This window comes from Phlebotomus papatasi, chromosome 2 (assembly GCF_024763615.1).
Source record: "Phlebotomus papatasi isolate M1 chromosome 2, Ppap_2.1, whole genome shotgun sequence".
Lineage (NCBI taxonomy): Eukaryota > Metazoa > Arthropoda > Insecta > Diptera > Psychodidae > Phlebotomus > Phlebotomus papatasi.
Genome location: NC_077223.1, coordinates 37,755,240 through 37,771,504, shown reverse-complemented (window position 1 = coordinate 37,771,504; position 16,265 = coordinate 37,755,240). Strand labels below are relative to the sequence as shown.

The 16,265-nt window shown below is 30.3% G+C and overlaps 1 protein-coding gene across 1 annotated transcript in view; it reads right to left on the bottom strand.

Moving 5' to 3' along the window:
- Nucleotides 1–10,054, bottom strand: part of LOC129804103 (gamma-aminobutyric acid receptor alpha-like) — a 54,097-nt gene extending 44,043 nt beyond the window's left edge. The window contains exon 1 of the mRNA XM_055851175.1: nucleotides 9,509–10,054. The gene's annotated coding sequence lies outside the window, so the exon portion shown is untranslated. The remainder of the gene's footprint in view (nucleotides 1–9,508) is intronic.
- Between the last annotated feature and the right edge of the window lie 6,211 nt (nucleotides 10,055–16,265).

Sequence of the window (16,265 nt, the reverse complement as noted above, 5' to 3'; positions counted from 1 at the left end):
GCATCGCCACATTCAATTAATAAAACAGTGAGAATCCCCGGAAAAGAGTTAGAGTGAATGTGGCGATGCATAAAATTAGTCAGACGTTAGACATTTTTCAAATACTTAAAAGTTTCTAAATTGACCAACTAAAGAAGACCCATACCAAGGGTTGAAAGCTTTGGAGAAAAACCAGATTCTTTTAATTTAAAAGAGGAATACCCTTCTGACGAACACCGGAAGAATTGAGAGCATAGAGAAATAAAGTCATATATTGCATATATTCCATATATTGCATATTGCTCAATATGCAATATAGGGAAAAGTGGGGCACCTTTGAAAGTGAAGCACCTTTTAAATTGGGATTTCTCACCTATTTTTAAATAAAAGTGAGCTTTATCATGATATAATTTAGCTGCACAAACAGATTGAGAACGTAAATTACATTATGATATAGGTCATTTCTACTTAAACATAGGAGAAAAATCCCTATTTCAAAAGTGCCCCGCTTCCCCCTAAGAGAATTATTTTTTCCCATGTTTCTAAAAATTTAAATATACTTTTCCTACTACTTGTAATATAGCATATAAGAAGAAAAGATAACGAAATATCCACCTAATTTCCAGGAAACTTTAAACAGTTTCAAAACTATAACATTTAATTTAGAAAATTATTTTTGTAAACAATGAGAAACATTTTAGTTTTCTTTTAAAGGTTGGTCCGGTGCAAACACATTAATCTGTCTTGTAAATTACCGCTTCAGAGGACTCTTGACATGACTTTTTCTTACAGACATGACTGGACTGTTCCAATGGTTCTAATTAATTGAAAAGCGAAATTCAAATATAAAGCATAAATTTTAATATGCCATCGAATTTTAATGTTAATTCAATGGTCTTATTGTTCCATTTCATACTGGGATATCTTTGGTAAATTCTTAAGCTCTGTAACTTTTTTTTCCAAAAAATCTGAGTGTCTTGTTACTCAAACATCTGGTAGTCACCAAATTTTTGCCAATTGTATAGCTCAATCTCATCTCTTTGACTAGAAGGCCTAGTGCCTCTATGGATGTTGTGCCGCATTACTGTTACATATTATTAACTTGCTTTATATACATACGTTCCAACTGTACAAATTTTCAGCAAAAATGTTGTAATCATTTAAATATTTTGCTGTTTTCAAACATTCTACAGTCTCAATTTTGAGTTGAACCTTTTTCATATTTGTCTAACTTAAAATCTGAGGCATTAAATTCAAGATTAACTGAGAGATATAATTTTCTAAACTAAATTCTTGTGTAAATAGGCGTATTTTAGAAGAACTTGTCAGTGGACATGATTCTTACTTTTAAAGCCAAAGCAACCAATTTTAATTAAAAACCTGTTAAAAAAATTGCTGAATGTTAATATTAAGACAGATTGCAATAAACGGTTGGTCAAAAAAAAAAAATTCTTGTGATTCTTTAGACAATTATGAATTTTCAATTCTTTTACAGCCCCTTTTCTAATAAACGAAAAACTTTCCAAACTTGTCCCAAAAGGCCTCACACTCTGTTCTCCATAAAGCATTTCATTACCGTGGCAGCTTCTTTTTGGCATAGAAACAGACAACGTAGAGGGTTTGAGGATGTTGAGCGGATATTCAACAAGATGAACAAGATTCTGGGGAAGAAAAGTAAAAGACCGAGCTACCCGAGCTACCATATGTCATTTACACACTTAAAATGTGATTATCAGGCCTCAAGATAGAGCCCTGATATTCCTCTCACCCACTATCTTTTAAATAAATAATTTCATTGAAAAGTTTTTGCTACACAGAGTTCTAACGTAACACAAGGGCACATTGTTGGGAAAATTTTCAAGATGAACATTTCACAAGAATTTTTCATATGAGCTGAGAAATGCAAAATAGAGTGCATCTCAATATGGTGTAAATTCACAAAATACATTACCTCTAGTCAACCAGATTGAATTAAAATTTGACCAACATTCCAATTTCTTGTACTACTTTTCTTTTAAGTTCACTTTAAGCGTGTTTGCAGTTTTCTTCTAGTAATATTTAAAGTGCCCGATTGAATTTCATCAAAGAATTTTTCCCTTTTCAGTTGAGTCATATCCGTGGCGTCTTTTCGTCTCACTGAAGAAGTTTTTTCGTGTACTGTTCAATCTTTACTGTACTTTATAGCAATTCTACAAAACATATATTAGCAAATATGAGAAAATTATACTAAATCTATTTGAGTGGAAAATTAGTCGACTTAAATACCCAGGATGCAGTATCACTGTAATAGCGAGAAGCATTAGGGTGAAAGCAATTTATGGCAAATACCTCATTTATGATGGCTTTTCTCGATGTCATAAATCACATAACGCTAATTAAGTAAAAGGTTAGACATTTATATAAATTATTTATTTCACGTTTAAGAAAGTTGTCAAAGATGTTAATACTATTATTCTTGCATAGGGTGAACGCATAGCTTATGGCCTCTGCACAAGAAATTTCTGTCCATATTGAAGCAAATTACCTACACACAGTAAAAAATTTTTGGCTGCTTTACCATGATTTTCATTGTAAATTTTACATTAAACATGTAATCGTATGTACTAATTCACATTTGTGTAATTTGTACACATTTCGTCTGAAAACTGTATAATTTGTACACCTTTTATTTGAAAACTGTGTAATTTTACACGAAATATGTAAGAAAATATGCAAAACTGTTTAATCATTTCCAGTTGATTTACACGGTTTACAATTATATTAAATGTAAATTACACATTTTCAGATTACACGTTTTGTAGAAATACATAATTTGTGTAACTTTACAAGAATAATCGTGGTAAAAAAGGCAAACCAACGATTATCCTTTTACCAACGATTATTCTTGTAAAGTTACACAAATTATGTATTTCAACAAAACGTGTAATCTGAAAATGTGTAATTTAAATTTTATGTAATTGTAAACCGTGTAAATCAACTGGAAATGATTACACATTTTTGTATATTTTCTTACATATTTCGTGTAAAATTACACAGTTTTCAAATAAAAGGTGTACAAATTATACAGTTTTCAGACAAAATGTGTACAAATTACACAAATGTGTATCAGTACACAAGATTACATGTTTAATGTAAAATTTACAATGAAAATCATGGTAAAGCAGCCAACAATTTTTTACTGTGTACCCTTGTGTAGGAAAATCTCTTAAATATGCCCATAAATTTCTTTTTGTAGAAGCCATTATTGTCATAATTAAGTAAACATTTGCTTAGAGCTTTAATTTTATTCCTGATATGTGAATATTCCCTCAATTTCATATTTCAATCAAGAATCAGCATATTTCTTACACTTTGAACGCTTTCATTGGCCGTTGTTAATTGCTCCGTCCCTTATCCGAAGTCACTTTCTGAGAATTATCGAGAATCGAGAATTTTTTAAAAAATTTAAAAAATAAATAAATAAATAATAAATAAATAAACAAATAAAAATAAATTAAAATAAAAAATTAATAAAAAAATATAAAATAAAATAAAATAAAATAAAATAAAAACTAAAATAAACAACAAAAATACATAGAAGAGCCTTCCCGACCTAAGGTCTTCGGTTGCATAAAAACTATAAAAAAAAAAACAACAATGAAAAATGAATCTACCAACTTTGAGAAATGTTCGATTTAGTAAATTAAGAAATCGGCAACTAAAGATCTTTATTAATATTGTTTACGAGAAAATACTTCTTTAGGAAATATCACCTAAGTTACCAATTCGAATATTTCGGGAGGTTGGAGCGCTTTGCTGTTCCTTTTTATAGACGACTTTCTCTATGTAAATAGTTTTTATTAGATACATTCAAGGATATTTCTAAAAAAAAATCCATTTTTCGAAACACATTATTTATTCGTAAACTTTTTAGCTGCTTAATTTAAAACTTTATTATGGACTATTAGCATTTCACTATTTTTCGCTATTCCCCAGTTTTTCTTTTATAAGTTTTGTATTCCATTGACATTAATTTTTGACACAGTTATTGATAAAATATATTTTTAAATATCGAATTTTCCCCAAAATTGATAACGAAAGTGCCTTTCGTAGGGGGAAGTGGGGCACCTTTGAAAGTGGTGCACCTTTGAAATTGGCATTTTCCTCTTATGTTTATGTGGAACTGAGCCATATAATAAAGTCAATCTCAATCTGTTTGTGCACCTAAATAATACCACGATAAAGCTCAATTTTATTTAAAAATAGGTGGAAAATCCCAATTTCAAAGGAACCCCACTTTCAAAGGTGCCCCACTTCCCCCTACTAAGATTTCAAAATGACATTTTTTCAGATTTTAAAAGAACTACTTGAAGGTTAAAATTTATTATATTATTATTAGATTTTGTAAATTTACTTTCATATAAGGAATATCTTGTTAGTTATACGGGGTTTTTATTGCCTAAAAAGCCGGGTGTTAAGAGTATCTTGAAATATAACATTTGAACAAAATTAGATAATTTCATGCTCCCGATCCCGATGTCTTGAAGAATATTTTCAGTAACTCTTCTTCTATAGATTTACTGTTTTATAAATTTTCTATCTACGTAAAAATATCACAATTTCATTATTGGAAAAATCATATAAAATTTAAACAAAACTGAAAAGAGATTATGATAATATTTACTGACTTATTTTCTTCAGTATTGAGGAATATATGAATACCAATGAAGTTTATACTTTTTAAATAGGACACCAAGCAATGTTACCATTCTGCAATTTATTATGCTTATACTCTGGGATGATATTTTTTGGCTCCAACCATGTTGAGGTTGATTATTTAATACTCATTCAGTGTTAAAATTTAATTTTTACTTGAAATTTGGCGACACGCTGTTTAATAAAAGATCAATCGCGAACGCATTTCATCATGTACCACAATTTGTTATTAATCAATAAATGAAAAATTGTTTTTCATGTGATTCCTTTTTAATTAGTAAACAAGTTTGTGCACTGCACTAAAGTTGAAGGAGAAACCAGGAAAGTTAAGCAGCAAAAGGTTGTTTAAAAAAAAAAGAAAAGTTTAATTAATGCGGAAAAAACAATATTATAATATAATATATTTTGTGAGATATTTGTTAATCACGTATTGCACCTCTTAAAAACAATAATTTTCTCTGAATAAGCTTAGAACTTTGTAAAAGTGTGTCCCGTAATTTCTTAGTTTTTAAAAAAGATTAACTTCTACTTACTCCTGACTACAGTTAGGAGTCAATATATAAAAATTAGCCGATCTATAAGGGAAGCCTGCCATGCTTCGCACACATTCTAGCTTCGAACAATTCATACATTTCCCATATTCTTTTAATTAATCTAACCTAATCAAAATATATTGTCATAAATAGGTCAATTAATTAAAAGAATATGGAAAATATATGAAAAGTTCAAAACCAGAATGTGTCCTATGTGAAGCCTGGAGGCGTTCCCCTAAATACTGAGTCTTATTAAAAGCTCGAAGTAATAAATACTAGTCCCCTTGACGTAAATTTTAGTTAGTGTGTCCCATATAAGACCTTTGAAAGTGAAATGACTTTAAGTGAGAAATCGTCAAGAAAAATGCGACATCAAATTTTCTTACTAGGGACCTCCACTAGTACCCTTAGACACACTTACGACTTCAGCAAAGAGACGGCTTAACGTAATTATAATAAAATTAGTTACTTAACTAAACTCCCATCAGTTTTCCACAAACTAAGCCATTTCTCGGCTTAAACCTAGGGACGAATTAGTCAGAAATTGAAAGATACCTATAGGGTAGATGCTGGTATTACCAAAACGCTCCTAATATAGATCAAGCGATGCTTGTAATATCGGTTTCTCTTCCAATTGATGGATAAAAAAATAATTTTTCTACATGAAGTTTAATTATTATATGATTGGTTAATTATTTTATGTGTCACGATGTCAAATAAAAAATTTCACAATTTTTCCGGTAATATTAGCACAAGAAAAGTTATTTTTAAAAATGTGTGCACAAAATTACAGTAGCAGCCATTCCAAAAATTCACTCTGCTGCCATTTGTCCTAAGCAAATTCAGTCAGTTTTGTCAGTGATTTGAGCAGTTTGTTCGCTTCTTATCGATACAATTGGTATAGATATTGGAAACCAATTAAGGATTGAAGCTTACATATGAAGATTTCATAGGTAAGTACTATTAGTTGAGAGTAATAAAAGATTTTCTGCGATCGATAATCTCAAATTCTGATGTATGGAATATCAATCACTTTTTTCTTCAGCAAAAACATGGAAAAAACGCCTTGAATACCGGGATGATGAAATGGCAAAAGCCCTTGAGGATGCCAGGAATGGACTTAGCATTAGAGAAGCAGCTCGGATAATGTGCCGTACGGAACACTGTGTGGGAAGTTGAAGGGAACCAGTCCGGAAGAAAGACGTATCGGCGCTTCTAGAGTCCTTTCAAGAGAACACGAGGAATCACTGGAAGCTTGGGCCCTTTCACGGGCTAATGTGATTCACCCAATTACCAAGGATCAACTCCTCGACATTGTGCAAATGTTGTGCAGGAAGTTGAAAATTCCCAACAATTTTGTGGTGTATTAAATTATTTTGATTGTTCCCATAAGAAATTAAAGCTAAGCATTTGAATTATCTATTTTTTCATTTTATCGGAAAATATAAAATACTTATTCACATTCCCTGATGGTACGTGTAAAACCCATTTTTTTCTCGATCGATATTACAAGCATCGATTGATCGATAATACCATCAGTTGATCGATATTATATGCAAGTGCACTTCGAAAAGTTTTTCGTGTTTTAAACCACTCCGAAATAAATATATCAAGAATGTGAGTGGTCGATCTTGTAGAGGACATCTGCAAGATTGACTATAACAAGTTTTCACTTCATAAATTCGAATATATATGGTTTTTTGTCTGTTAAAGTTGATCATTTCCTCCTTAACTGATCGATAATACTTCCATCTACCCTAGTGCCGTTTTCGAAATACAACAAGAAGAAACATGATTTTGGAAGGAATGGAGGAGGATGAGGGGAAAAGGAAAAATCGCCTGGAGATAATGTATTTTTTTTATTGGGGGTCAACGAACACCGGAATTTGATATCTTATACCGTTTAAGCTCCAGGGCGGTGTCAAATTGAAAAAAAGCGGATTATATTATTGTTCTCTCTTTGAATTCGAGCAGTAAAATATATAGGGGAGACTGGGGCAAAAAGTCACAAATCTAAAATTTTAAAATTCAATATCTTCCAAGATAAATAAGATAGCGGCTTAAAATTTATTCCATAGATAGCCTCCATAGACCTTCTTCAATATCGTAAGTTTGTTAGAATTTTAACAAAGAATTTAGAAAATAAAAAATATCGAAATTTATAGCCCTATTTTTGAAATATTTTCCGTGCAGAAGATATCAATTATTAGCTACTTATATTAAATTTGATGCACTGGTGAATATTTCCCAAATTATCTGGATATTCTTTGAATACGAATCCGCTATCTATTTTAGAATTTTACAAAGATTCTTTTCTCCAGAAATACTTTTATTAAAAACGACCACTTGGGGTAAAAAGTAACAAAAGCTATGGACCAAAAAGTAACAAAGTCCGAAACAATTTCTGATGTCCCACAGTGAAATGAACCGTTAATGCTATGTGTCGCCGCTTGTTGTTTGCATTGGTCAAACGATTTGCAGTCTTTTGTGTGTATCAAATTGTGATAGTATCTTATTCCTGGTACTATCTGCCCCAGCATTTTTGAGAATGATCACAAAATTACCTTTTAAAAAACGGCTCGACAAATATATTTCCTTACAAACTAGAAGAAAATGACTTTCACAAAGTTGTAGAGCGGTAAATTTACTATAAAACTGTGCTAATTAGAAATTTTGGAGATGCTCGGGTAGCTTGTAAAAAATAAAATATCCGATTTGTAACTTTTTGCCCCAGTCTCCCCTAATACTTCACAGCAAAAACATAAAAAATTGTTAATTATTTTGAAGTACCCCATGATAGTTTCCTGTTTGTTTACTTCGTCGAGAATTTTTTCAAGTATCTTGCAATCGTTGCAATGCAATCCTTCATGAACTCATAATTGCCTTAAAATTTGATTTTATTTTAGGTGACGGAAAACTACTATTGCCGAAAAGTATTTGCTCTACCAGGCGTATTGTAATTGTATAGTTAGTTAAAAATGTGCCAAGATATTTCCAAAGAAGAGAATTGAAGTGCCTCAAATAATACAAAACTAAAATTGAAATTCATAATGTTATCCGAAAAATATATTCCGGCCGCATATACCATTTTCAAGTCATTTGAGAAAATTATAGGGAACATTCAAGACATTCATTTCTGTCATATATTTTTTTTTTAAATTCATTCATTTTTCAAATTTAACTAAAACTTCCTACATTACGTCTTCTAACTTTATTTCCAAATCGAATTTGTATATATTTCTGGTTGATTTTCATTTAGAATCTCACATACGATAAGCTAAACTTGATTTTATCACTAATATTAGTTGCTCACTTAAAAAAATCCAAATCCATAATCTGATGGTACATTCTTCCATCTCACTTTTTAATATTCCGACGTAATTTTTGTAGAGATTTTACACGAGTGCACTTCTTTTAAGTGGCTTCTATATAATACATATTCTTTGGCGAAGCCAAAGAATTTCGTGGCAAAAAAAAACTGAAGTTTGGCAAACTGTAAATGAACGTGGATTTGTTTTTCATATAGGAAGTCCAGGAAATAAAATAGACAATAATAATTTTAAGATATACCGGAGAGAAAAATAAAATTTACAGAAATACGTTTTACTGAGGAAATCGAGCCAAAATGTGCAATAAAACTTCCTGTTGTCGGTTTTTTCTCTTTACTATCATTGTGTTCTACTTATTGCTCTGAATTCTTTGACTGTTCCTTAATTCTACAAATAATAATTTCCTATACACACTTGACTTTTAACACTTTTGCATGTAGGGGGATGTGGGGCACCTTTGAAACAGAGCTTTTTTTCCTATTTTAAATTAAGCTTAGCCTTATCATAATATTATTTAGCTTCACAATTGGTTTTTTGAGCTAAACTATGTCAGATAAGATTCAGTTTCATTTGAAAATAGAAGAAAAAACCCTATTTCAAAGGTGTCTCAACCCCAAAGTGCCCCAGTTCTCCTATGTATCAGTAATTCCAAGATCTTTATATTATTAAATATATGCAAGTTAATTTTTCTTAAATTATGTCAAATTTATTTAATATTCTTAGTAATTAATTTTTTTTTTTTGTAATCTAATCGTCTTTTGTAATTTTAGTTATTTAATTCGTGATGATTTACCAAAGGTAAAAAATGTTATTTGAATATTTTCCGACAGCCTACAATAAAATATTTATTAGAAAAAAAAAGAACAAAAATATTAAATGTTTTATCATTCCTCAAACTTAACTAGAAAATAAATTATTTGTTTATGACTTTTTTTATAACCAGTAAAATGAAGTATATTGAGAGATATTCACCCAAAGTGTCTCAAAGAAAATTCACAATCTTTCATTACTTTCCAACAATAAAAGCATAAAATACAATTCACCAATGTCTTTCACTCTATTTTTCACTCAATTTTTGATTTATGCTACAGCACACGACTCAACTGAAGTACTTTGGAATTATTTCAAATATCCATATTCTGGGATTTTCTCAGCTAAACATTAAATCACTCTCTGAAAGCGAAACTTAACCCGAGAACCATTGAGATGTTCTTCGATAGGAATGGTATAACCAACTAAAGTGTTGTGCCCGCGAGGAAATCCATCAGCTACTGAAGTGATTCAAAAGTACACACCAGTGAGACTACCAGGCGTCTTGAGTGGAGTACAGTACATTCGAGAAGTTCCCGGAAGTTGTGCGCGCGCAAACATGTGGTTGTACCAAATTGTTGATACCAAACCAGAGGTGGAAAAGAGACTTCCCCACTAATCGTTTTCCCGCCAAATAACGCCAAACTTGCAATTCAGATAATTAGTGCATTGATTGATGTACTTTAGTCACTCATCAATATAATTTCTTGAGAAAACTTACATCCACCGGATTTACCATAACTTTGTGAAGAGCAATTAGAATTATGCAAGGAAGACAAATAATTCCAGGTACAATTTGAGTTTCAATTTAGAAAATAATTAGGGCAAAGTATTAAATGCACTAATGTCCTGAATTTGAATCTTGATTTAAATTGAATATTTTCAATAGAAATTGATTTATTTTGGTATTTTCTTTTTAGGAGTTTTGTTTGGAAATTTTAAAAACAGTTTATGTTATTTTTTCTTCAAAATTAATCTTAAACAATTTAAGGATGAATAAAAATATAGTCAATAATTTGAGTGTAATTTTGGACACTTTGCTTGTAATTTTGGACAACTCATCCGTCGTCACAGTATGTTGAAAAGGAACCGTAGAATTTTCCAGGAAGCCCGGAAACTTTCCAAATAATTTTCTGAAGGTAGTTGACTTTTGAACTTTGTATATACGAAAGAATTCCTGTATAACCGTACCCTTTCGGCTGAAATTCTTATAAGGTTTTCCGACTGCATCTCGTTTGTAGAGGTTTCTTTGGGTTTTAGGCATTATAACAAACTAAGGTAAAGTGCCCTCGAGCCGACCGGTTTCTCAACTCGACCAATTTTCAATATTTGAATGTTTTAATGATGATTTTTTATAAAATTGTCACTCATTCGTATTTATTTATGGAATAATTGACCTATTAATGTTAGATCATACGCCGAATACTAGTGCAAATATTAATAAAATGAATAAATAACTCTACCGTTCGAATTGAGGAACCGGTCGACTTGAGGGCACATTATCTTACTCGTCAAAAAATTTAAATAAAATTTTGAGAAGCGAAACAACTGATTAAAATAAGAAACATAACCTCGCTAGAATACGTCTGATAAAATTATTTATTGTTTATATTGCTGAATATAAAAAAGTAAATTAATGAAAAAACGGGAAATATTATTCAATTATGATTATCTTTTATACAAAAGTATAATTTTATACTTTTAACAGAAGAGTTTATAAAAAAATATAGAGTTTAAATAAAATGTGAGAAAATATATTTTCTCGTTTAGTCTTTGAGACTGAGACAGAAAAAACACTTTAAAAATGGATTCCGCAATATTTGTTTAGAATACCCAAAGGGTTAGGAAAGAGTGGGGCAGTTTCGCGCAGCTGAATCTTCTTTTCAGGACTCACAACTCTTTTGCTAAGCGAATATGAACCATATTTAAACTAACAATGTTCTGTTAGTTTCTTTTGAGTATTGACTATATATCTCAAACACTTTCCTAAATAATTATTTTTCGTCCCAAAAATCTTCATTTTCGAAAGTAATGCTTGCTTAAAACTACCCCACCCTTTTCTAAGTGATAAAACATGCGCTCTATAATTAATGCGAATGTCCAGGGCTATATAATCACCATTACTTATTAGATTATTACTTATTAGATCGATTGATTTATAGTTTGTTTAAGAAGTGTAAGTTAAAAAGTTGTTTAACGGTGCAATTCAAGATATATTATAAAGTTTCGTAACAAAAGTTCTATTTTTCAAATTTTAGAAAATATTATACATAAACTCCACCAAAGAATGACGCAAAGTGACTCATAGTTGTCGTAAGTTCGAGTCCCGCCCGGTGCAAGGATCTGAATGTCTGATTTAGACAATTTTCACATTAATAACGTAACGCACCGCCTTCTCCCAACAAGTCCATTCACCCCACAGGAAGGCGCTCCTGGGCGGTCTACAAGGAACTTAGGAGATTCTTTCAACACGGGATATGACACATATGATATTGTAAAATGATTACCTTACGAATATCTCGATACGATTAATAATAACCAAAGAATAAAAAATTATCTCTCAATTTTTGATCTTCAAAAATATCTGTTCTTTAAAGTTTCGCGAATTAGATAATGATATCTGATAACAACAATACCCTTGAATTATTCTTAATAATAAATTTTCAATGTCAAATTTTACAATTAGTCTGGAAAACGTTTTATTTAAATGGTTAGAGTTACTTTCTATGTGTTCGCTCTTCAAATATCCGACAAATTCGAAATTGGACTATGATAATTTGATAAATATACTGACTGGCATTTAAAACGACCCAATAAAAATTATAAAAAAAAGAAATTAATTAATTTCTAAAGAAAAATATATATATGAAATGACCGAAAAAAGTGTTTGGTCAGTTCTCTACTTTTGAATTTACCGAACTTCCAAAGCAAGGACAGTATGTCAATCTAAGTTTTTTTTTCGTATTTATGAAAAATGATAAAAACTGTAACTCGTGATTACAATGCAACTCTTCGAAGTTTCAAATTATTTACAGATTATTATTACACTATCTAACGAGTTAAAGCTTATAGTGAAATCATATTCCTCGCAACTTTTTTATAATACAACTGAGTACATTTAAAGTTTCTCAAACATCGAAAACTATGATAATCGATCATGATTAATGACACTAGCACAGTAATTAAACGCATAACTTGATTGTACATTGATGTATTAAACTCATCACTTAAAGATAATCTTTCTCTATGTATTCTTTATTTTCGTTTCATTAAAAATTTCAATTACATAATCTGTGTGGAAAATGTAGAAAAATAGAAAGTGGAACATTTTTTTCATTAAAATGTGAGTGATTGTGTGAAGTAATCCATATTATTTCATGTATTCACAAAAGTATGCTAAAATGGATTTGAATTTCCATTTATTTGTACCCACTTGAAAGCTCTTCTGTGGTTTAAACTGTCAATTTTCATATTTTGAGTGCTTCTGCATGAATATTTGGTAAGTTAACCATTCATCCTTTCTTACCATATAATTTGTTACTGCGTGTTAAATTTCTGATAAACATAAACGCATGCAAGATTTAATTAAAAAAAACACTTTATGTTCTAAACAAAATTGTGGTTATAGTTTAGAAGAGTCATTCTCCTAATTTAGTTAATACAATTTAATTGAATTCACATTATGAAAGATATTATAAACATTTTTGCATAGAAATTATTATTCTTATGAAAATGTGCGTAGAATTTGAGATACAATTTTTCAAGTATTCCAATCTCTTTAGTTCAGTTTATAGAAAATTATACGAAATTTATTGACAACAAGATGAACAATTTCAGCTTTTTGGATCAAGAAAAAATTTATTAGTTTTATCTACCAGTATCCATTTATATGGAATATTACTAATATTTGTCAAAATTGAAGAAGTGCTAAATCTCCAGATGATGTACAAAATGCTGGAATGCATTGCAAATAAAATATCATATCCGATTAAAAAAAAGATATGAAAAAGTGATGTACATCTTTTAGTTTAGAAAAATGTGTACGTGAAAAACATGTCTTTAACCCTTTAAGGACGATTGGAACACCGCACCGGTGTCCCATAAAGAAAATAATTTTTCCTGACTACCTAAAGTTACATTTTCCTTATGTTTGTACGCAATTGCAAAGTAGAAGATTGAAGGAATCTAGGATATTTTTTGGAAGTCTCCAGCTATTTTCTATATAGTAAATTATTAAGCTGAAAAATAATGAGTTTTAAAATTCTCATAATAAAAAATAATTTTAAATATTTTTTATACTTCCATTTTTATTTAAGCAAAACCAATTTGGAAAAAAAAACTACAATACTCAAACATAATATTTTTCATTAGATTGAAAACTATCATTCATTAGTATTGTCAAAAAAATTACTTAAATTTTTGGGATATTTTTGTCCCTATCGTTCATAGAGACAAAAATACACCAAATCAGACTCTGTTGGCTTTTAGAAGGCCAGATATAAGACTTTTTACCAGTTTTGTTCATTGGTTTCATTTTTATTGATGATTTTCGTTCCGCGAAAACTGTCTCGTCGTTAAAGGGTTAAACGTTTTTAACCTTTTGCAGCAGGCGGGACTTGAACTCAGAATTGTGACAGTCGAACCAAGGGTTTTACCAACTACAAGCCTAATTTTCTTTCAGTGATTAAACCACGAAACTCTCAAATATTAAGAAAAACTCAAAGCAAATTTTTAGAAAATATTCATATTTTAACTGCTGGAAGGAACTCTACCGAAAAAGCAATAAACACTGAAAAAATTTTTAAAGTATCCAGATTCAATATGCGTTATATTAATTTTAATATGGGGAAGTGGGGCTACTTTGAGCTGTGGGGCTAGATTGTTATACTACTTTTTCGCCTATTTCTAAATGAAGCTGGTTCTTACAATTATTTTATTTAGATCCACAATTACTTTGCCTATCCAAATTACATCATGTTTAAGTCCAGTTTGCATTAGTAATATGCGAAGAAATCGTATAACAATGTAGCCCTATAGCTCAAAGTAGCCCCACTTCCTCCTACCATGATTTTAATACCAAAATTACCAAATTTTCTCAAAAATAGGTAGAATTTGGATTGATTTCAATTCTAGAATAAATTCAGAAATATTTGGATTTGGTTTTAGGACTTTAAGGTATAAATTTTGTAAAATTGATTTTCTAAGAAAAAAAGCATTGATTCTACCTTAAATTGGAATTAATTTTTAGACATCGTGTAATTAATTTTATCTAACTTACTGTATTGATTTTTGCAAATCCATTTTCTCGAAGAAAGTAGTATTGTATAAATCCGGTATTGATGTTATTCCATTTTGGTATTGATTTTAGGCAATTTTAGGGTATTTCGGCGCTGATTTCATTCCATCAGGGTATTTATGTTAGATACTCCGGTTTTGATTCTATCCCATTGTGTTACTGATTTTGGACACTCCGGTAATGATTCTATTCCATTTTGGTATTAAGTTTAGGGTGTATCGTTGATTCCATCCCATTGGTGTGTTGATTTCAGGGGAGTTCGGTATTAATTTTACCCCTTTGGGGTATCAAATTTAGGACACTTTGGTTTTGATTCTATCCCATTGATGTATTGATTTTAGTGATTTGTGGAATAGAATCAATACCGAAAAACCCAAAAATTAATACCGCAATGGGATAGAAACAATATCAGAACACCTTAAATTTAATACCGAAATGGGATAGAATAAGTACCGGAATATCCTAACATCAATATCTCAATGAGATAGAATCAATACCGAAATGCCCTAACTGATATACATTAAATACTGTAATACTCTAAAATCTATACCAGTATGGGATGAAATCAGTACAGAAATACCCTAAAATCCATATCAAAATACAGTAGACTCTCACTCAATCGGCTCTTTTTCAATCGGGCGACAAATTTTATTGGCAATTTTCGAGTTTAATTATAAAGCTAATTTGCTCAAATTCGCTGTAGTTGTTCCTATTTTATCGTGATTCTTTATAATTGAACGCTTTTTGTGGAATTTACAAAGGCTTTGACACTCAATTCTATCGCTAAACCGGATGACATTTTGCCCCATATTCCCGATTGAGAGAGAGTCTACTGTATAGGATAAAATTAATACCATAGTAACTTAAAATGAATACTACAATGAGATAATGTCAATGGTACAATACCTTTAAATCAATACCGATTGTGATTGAAAATTATTAAATTTTGAATTTCTTGAATTATGTCACAAATTACCCTATAGAATTTAATTGGAGCCTTTTTACTAACAGAAGTTAATATCCCATAAAAGTTCTGAATCTCTTCTTTCCTCCTTTTACGAGAAGATCAATTGTTGCTATAAGGGAGCACTTCCTAAACTCATCTGAGTAGTTCTTTGAATCTTAACAATTTTTCTTTTTTTTAACTAATTTTTTATTATTCTTTCAAAATCTTTTTTTTCACTGATTTTTTTTTTGCATTTTTTATCTTTCATCTGCCACAAATTTGTAAAAGGGAAATACCCTATTTTTTGTGATGAAGAAATGAATTGAAAAAATTGAAATTGAAATATAGGGTAGTTTTTCTCTGTGAAAATAATTCATCAATTTTTTAAGTCCGTTTGTCTGCTATCAGATATTGAGAGACCAAACACAAGATAAAAACTTGGGATTGCTCGAACATGTTGTGTGATTTTTTCGTTTTAGGATAAATTTTAGATGGACATTTTGTCCAAATACGAAAATACTGTTTAATCATACCTAATAATAGTTTTTCAAAATCTAAGGTTAAAAAAAGCTCTTGAGAACCCAGTTTTCAACTGAAATTCAGTTACTAATGAGCCAGTAATAAAATTATAACTAATTTTTACCTGAAATTGAATTGTTTTAATGCTAAGCTATTTT